Here is a 7,275-nt window from a genome sequence, read left to right on the forward strand (position 1 = left end):
CAAGCAGATCAAGGTCTAGGAAAAATAAAACTTTTACTGAGCACATATATTCTAGAATATGCAATTAGAGCATTTTACATGGAAAGTAAAAGCCACGCGTTATATATAAATATTTTTATAAATCACCATAGACAGAACACAGGAATGCCACCTCTGAACTTAAATCTAGGGACAAATGCAGGAACCCACAAAGAAGAACTGAAAAGGATAAAAAGAACCTCAGTCTAGGGGAACCATCTTATGACCAGGTGACCCAAAGAGAGACTCAGGCCCAGACAAAAAGGGTAGGGCTCTATTATCAGAACTGCAAACACAAGGAGAAAGTAATATAGCGTCAATGGGGACTTGAACTGAAGCCCAGAAAAAGGAGATTTGAGGCCCAGTTAAAGCTGCGTAAATGTTTTCTCCAAAGACAGGATTGGTCCTCAAAACGGAGGCAGGGCTGGCCCTACCAAGACTGCTCCAAGATACCCCTCAGGGGGAAGAAGAGGTAAGCAGCTTGAAAATCAGCCAGAGTCAGTACCAAAAATATGCTGAAGCTCCAAGTAGAGCCTTTCCTGCTCCATTTTACTCCATTGAACCGAATAGTAAATTCATCTTTGAAAGAGCATACTTCTGGAAACTATAAAATTAAAAATGGTTATATTTATAATTATAATGGTAGCTAATCATTATTTATAAATATATAACAAGATAAAATATTTTTATCCAAATATGAGACATCTTGAGTAGTAGTTATATTAATATATAATATCTACTTATTAATCAATAATTATGATTTTGATGAATAGTATGTTTTGAAATTACTTTATACAAATAGATAAAATAGGAACGAGATTGGGCAAGGACTTCCTTTTAGTTTTCTGAGATCTTTTATCACTCTACCATTTCACTGTAAGTTTGTGAAGTTCCAAACTAGTTATAATTCCAGAATTCCTCATACTGTCTCATTCCTCCTTGTCATTGCTCATCTTTTCTCCTCTGTGGAAATGTTTGCCTCCCACGTCTTTGCTTGGATTATTTAAGTCTCATTCAGGCATAATTCTTTAAAATAATTTTTACTAAAGAAATTGTAGGTTAACAGAACAATCATCCATAAAATACATGATTCTCATCCACTAATTCAGGTATAATTTTGTCTTTAAATCTTTTTCTCCCCAAATGGATTGGGAAGGCTAAATAATGTTTTTAGTGTTGTGTTACCATTCTGTTCATAAATGAAGCAAATAATTTCCATGAAAAATAGAACCACATCTTTCCTGTTAATTACTTATCTTTAACACCTTACACCATGCATTCTACAAAGAAGTGTTCAATAACAGTAGCAAATGAGTTGCTAGATATAAATACTGTTTCTCAATATTTCTGGTGCTACACTTTCTATAAGCACAAGGGACAATTGCACTTCTTGTCCCTTGATGTTGGGTGTGGCTATGCTTTGGCTGATGATGTAATAAAATGGCCTATGTTCATTTCTAGATGAAGGCATTTAAGAACCAGAGTGACATGATGGTCTCTCTTCCCCTGCCTTGGTCACCTTGGTGCATGTGTGATATTGGAGATGCCATTAATTGTGAAGCAGCCTGCCATGCTAACCATCACCAAGGCCTACAAGGAACATTGTGGGAGTGAGAAATAATTCTTTGCACATTAACCTTTGAGGTGTTTTGTGGTGGTGGCAATGGTTGTTTAAATTGCACCATAACCCAGGTTACCCTAATACATAGTGCTCAGAGTTAGGTGCTAAAGATATTCAGGCAAACAAAATAAAGTCCCTATACTCATAAATATTAAAATCAGGATGGAAAACAGGGACTAATTTATAGGAAATTTAAAATTTAGCGTGATCAGTTTTAACATATGTGCATCATGCTGTTTACAGAAGACTGTGTGGAGTAAAAGAAAAACTTTAAGCAGAAAACCAAAGGATATTTGCCAGGGTTAAATACATCCAACACTGGTTAAAATAAATTTCCTCAAATAAATAAATAAATAAATACATTTCTTCCTACTTTCCTCCTGCATTCTAACAACTGAACACAGTTGGAAAAGCACCCAACTGTGGTTATTGGTCTTACTTTAAATTTGCAACCACTAGGTCAAGGGAGCCCTTGGCACTGCCCACCAAACTCATTCTTCCGTGTCCAATCACACATTCACTTTCCTTAACAACCACTTTGCCTTTTCTGTTTGTACCTTATGGCTCCAACGTCTCCTCCTTCCCTTGCCTTGCTTCTACTCCACTGGGAAAATGGTAGCAATCAGAAAAGAAACTCTTAACCTCCACATCTTCTGACCTGCCCATATCTGCAGCCATGCACGGTGGTTTTATTCTTGCTACTGGTAATAAATTATGCATGCTCTTCTCCAAGGCCTGCCCCTCCAACTTGTGTACTCAACTATATTGACTCTTTAAAGTTGACATGACTAATTTCACCAAAGTTCGACTTATAAAAATCAAGCTGATCTACACCCATGGTCACATGCCTTAACTACTTTTCCCTATATAATTTTCTTTAGAGATCTTATCATAATCTTGCATAGTATCTATTTAGCTTTTACTTGTTTTTGTTTGTCTCCCCCAACTAGTGAAGGAACTACAGGAGGAAAGGAAGTTTTGTTTGTTTAGTTCACTGTAACTTCTTCTACTTCTTAGAGCAATGCCAAGTACATGGTAGATGCTCAAAAGCATCTAACTTTGTTTAGTGAAGTAAATTAATTCATTAAAATTGTTTAATTAATTAATTATGTAATTAATTCAAATGGGATGGACTACATAGTTTTCTCAGGGACATTATCCAAAGGTTTGGAGGAAAAGAAAACTAAATTTCCTTCTAGGAACTTACGTTAGCTCTGAACAGCTAGAGAAGAGAGCATAAGGCCTGAATGGCATTTACAAAGCCAAGAAAAAAAGCAGAAGCTAAAACAAGAAGCACCTTGTAAAGCAGGTTAAGAATTTCTCTTTGGACATTTTTTAAGCACTAAAGGGAAGCACTGACGATTTAACTTCAAGGGGACTGAAATAATCAGATCTGCATTTCAGAAAGTTTTCCTCATGGGTAACTGGCAAACAGATTGAACGGTATATGCTATTGAAATGAAATGTACTTACATGATAGTATATATTTCACTAATAGAAATAAAATTCAATGTTTGCCAGTATGTATATCTCTTTGATACCTGGTCATGCACATACAGCTTCAAGAATTTTAGTCAAAATTTACTTAGAATTTATTGGCTTAAAATATAAGCAATGTCAAGTACCTAAAAGTTTACAACTTGTTGACTTAAAATATAAGCAAAGTTAGGTACCCCAAATTCACTTTGGAAGTTGTATTGGGATGTCAATTTTTATATCTTTCATCACAATTTGGATGAACATACTTTTAAAGATTCCGGGTAGTTGAGTTCCGAAATTTGCATTATAAAGTTTCCTGTACTGTTATGGATCCAAATCATTAGTAATTTTCTAAGTAGAGAATTTGGTTGCATTTTTGTCTTGGAATATGTCTCTTATCCCAGGTGAAATATGATCCTGGAGATGAAAATATTTGACTTAATCAGCAAGATCTAGAAAACAGAATTTTGAGAGAACTAAAACGTTGGTGGGAAAGGGATGTCCACCTGGGGTCTACTCAGAAGAGAGAAACTCTTTGGGGGACAGATGACATCCAACTATAAGAGTACGTCTGCCTTATGGGAGAGACATGCCATCTAAAGGGCACATGAGCCATTGTATGACATAGGGATATTGTGCAGACCCACACGAGACACTCATCCTGCAGGGCAACTGATGTTGAAGGAGTCCTGTGTCACTACTGATCAAAAGCATCAGGTCATAGACGTCTAATGTCAGAAGAGACAAAGATGCCATAAGCAGGGAAAATAAATAGTGGTTTCAAATATGATCCTAGCATGTTCTCTCTCACAAGTGTATTCAATACATTTTCTAACAGCTTACTCAAAAAAAAAATATGACCCTAAAATCAGTCACAATAAAGATTCTAACAACAGTTCAATATCTAAAGGAAGTCACTATTCGTCATCTCCCAATGGAAATGTGAACTTATTAAAGTGATTTGGGAACCAATTAGCCCTTAAAGTGTCAAAGATTTTTATTTTGGAAGCAAAAATCAGAATCTGGGTCTTTATAGCAATAAGACAGTTTGCTCTAATAATGCATTCTAATAAAAGATCATGGAAGAGTGTTTGTATCTATCCTCTAGATAAAGCCAATTCTCCTGAACAATAATGTACAGATCATATAAAATGTTCAATCAAAACCAGGGAAGATAAAGGAAAAAAAGAGGGAAAATAAAGAAGCAAAAAGCAAATGATTATAAATAGAAAATGCATTAACAAACTCAGTAGATATTAATTCAGTTATATCAATAATTACTTTAAATGTGCATGGTCTAAGTATGCCAAGTAAAAGAGATTTTGTATGGGCAGAACAAGACACAGTTATATGTCATTTGGAAGAAATTTACTTGGAACATAAAGGCATAAACATAGGTTAACATAGGTTAAAAGAGAAAGGTAGAGAAAGATGGACCTTGCTAACAGTAATCAAAAGAAAGCTAGAGTAGCTATACTAACCCCAGACAAAGAAGACTGAAAAACAAGGAATATTATCATGGAAAAAGATGGGCATTACATAATGATAAAGGGATCAATTCTCCAAGACATAATACTAAATACGTACGCAGCTAACAGGAGAACATCAACTGAGCATAAGGTAAAAATGGACAGAACTGAAGAAGGAACAGTGCCTGGCACTCTCCTTGGTTTTCCTCTCATCACTCAGATGCTTCAAGCAGCTGGACTGTTGGGAAGTGGTGACTGTTGAGTTGGGAGAGTAACCACAGGTGCTGCATTGCTACGTGTCCCCCGCTGACTGCTGGGAACATTAGGAAATGAGCTTTGTGACTAAGTCTACCTGAACCCCCTCTCCAGGAGGTCCTGGGCTCAGTTCGAGTGGGAGAATATTGAAGTAGGGATCTTTCATGCTCTCTGTGGGCAAGTCTGCAACAACCACGAAACAACTGCACAGGGAGGACAATCCATGCGAAGTTTTTTCATGGGCTCCTTGCCCTTGGATGGAACACAGATGGTGCTTTATATTTTACTAAAACACTGAGCACCAGCCTTGAAAAGGGTGAATGAATGTGTGAAAACACGACTACACGACAATGTTGATTATGAAAAATGACACTTGTTTAGATTTGAGAAATTTACAGTCTGGCACAACATTTCAACGTGTGAAAGCTCAAATGGAAAAATAAAGCCGTGCTAGTTTAAAACTGTATCTGTTCCTGCATTTTAAGGTAGGAAACAAAAGTAAGGCTGCTCTTTTGTTTTAGAAGGCTCTGCACTGAAGCCTCTAAGCCCTAGCCTAGTCTGGAAGCTAAAGGGTAAGAGAAAAGAAATGGAATAATAAATGTAAGAATTAATCCTCTGTGTAATAAACATAAATGGGCATCTGCTTGGGGGAGTGGGGAATTTTAAAAGTTTCATGACTTTTAGGAAGCTGTCTCTTCCTGTTCTGTTTTTCTTTTTTTTTTTTTTAATGGTATTCTAGGATATCAGAATGGATCCTTTCTCAAAATAAGATGTGGAGTATGACAGTACTTCTCCTTGGCTAAAATTTGCTACAGGATAATCAGATACTCTGCAAATTTTACTGTACTTCATTTTAAATATATTGTATTTAAAAACCTTTGTTCTTTGAATTTAGGGAAGTCTTTGAAAATCGTGCTCCATTTCAGCTAAACTACTGGATATCAAGAAAATATCCATCCCTCCTTCCTTTGCGTTAATCAGAGTTTAAGGGGAAACGGTGTGATGGCAGCAGTGGGGTCAGAGACATAGAATCCCAAGGACAAGTTTAAAGTTAAGAAAAAAGGGCCTAGCCAACACAAAAGCAAACTCATTCTCCCCTGTCTACATGGGACATGACTCCCAGGGGTGTGAACATTCCTAGCAACATGGGACAGAAATCCTAGAATGGGCTGAGCCTCAGCATCAAGGGATTGAGAAAATCTTCTCAACCAAAAGGGGGAAGAGTAAAATGAGACAAAATAAAGTGTCAACAGCTGAGAGATTTGAAATAGAGTCAAGAGGTTATCCTGGAGGTTATTCTTATGCATTAAATAGATAGCACCTTGTAGCCAAGATGTAATAGCACCATCATCTCTATACATTACTAGAACTTATTCAGGCTGGAGGAAACTGTCTGAAAATGTAGAGCTGTGTTCCAGTAACCATGTTTCTTGAAGATGATTGTATAATGATAGAGCTTTCACAATATGACTATGTGATTGTGAAAACTTTGTGTCTGATGCTCCTTTTATCTACCTTATCAAAAGACAAATAAAACATATGAAATAAAAATAATAAGGGGAACAAAAGTTAAAATAAATTTAGATTGAAATGCGAGTGATCAATGAAAGGGAGGGGTAAAGGGTATGGTATGGATGAATTTTTTTGTTTTCTTTTTATTTCTTTTTCTGAATATATGCAAATGTTCCAAGAAATGATCATGATGATGAATATGCAACTATGTGATGATACTGTGAATTACTGATTATATATGTAATACAGAATGATCAAAAGTTAATGTTTCCATTTGTTTGGTATTATACCTTTAAAAAAATTTTTTAAATTAACCAACAAAAAAAAGAGGCTAGACATTAGTTAAGGATTGCTAAACGCGAATTCTCAAGTTATATATCACTTAACTTCAAAAATACATTATTAGGAGTTTAAAAGCATAAGCTCTGGAAGGGGAAGTAAGGGTACTTCAATGGTAGAATTCTCACATGCAATGCGGGAGGCCCAGTTTCAATTTCCCGTCCATACACTTCCCAAAGAAACAAACAAGCAAAACAAACATTCAACAAATGGTGCTGCAATAACAGGATACTCACATGCAAAAATACTGAAATGTGACCCTACCATACAGTATGCAAACAAACAAACAAACAAAAAACCAAGGTCTGGAATCAGAATCCACCAGAGATGAAACTCCAGGTCCGTGTCTTACGCAGCTCCGTGACCTGTTGGAAGAAGTTAGTTCCTCTGAGCCTACCAAGCTTCACATTTACAAAGCGGGGTTAATGATGGTACCTAATTCAAAACTGTGATCTGTCGCATGTAAAATTATGTGTAAAATGATTAACAGTGCCTGACATAATAAATAAATGTTTGCTTTAAAAAAGAGAGAGAAAAGGGCCTAGGAATTTTCCTTTCAACAATAAAGACCAAATTTTGGCA

The sequence above is a fragment of the Tamandua tetradactyla genome, chromosome 8 (genome assembly GCF_023851605.1).
Source record: "Tamandua tetradactyla isolate mTamTet1 chromosome 8, mTamTet1.pri, whole genome shotgun sequence".
Taxonomy (NCBI): domain Eukaryota; kingdom Metazoa; phylum Chordata; class Mammalia; order Pilosa; family Myrmecophagidae; genus Tamandua; species Tamandua tetradactyla.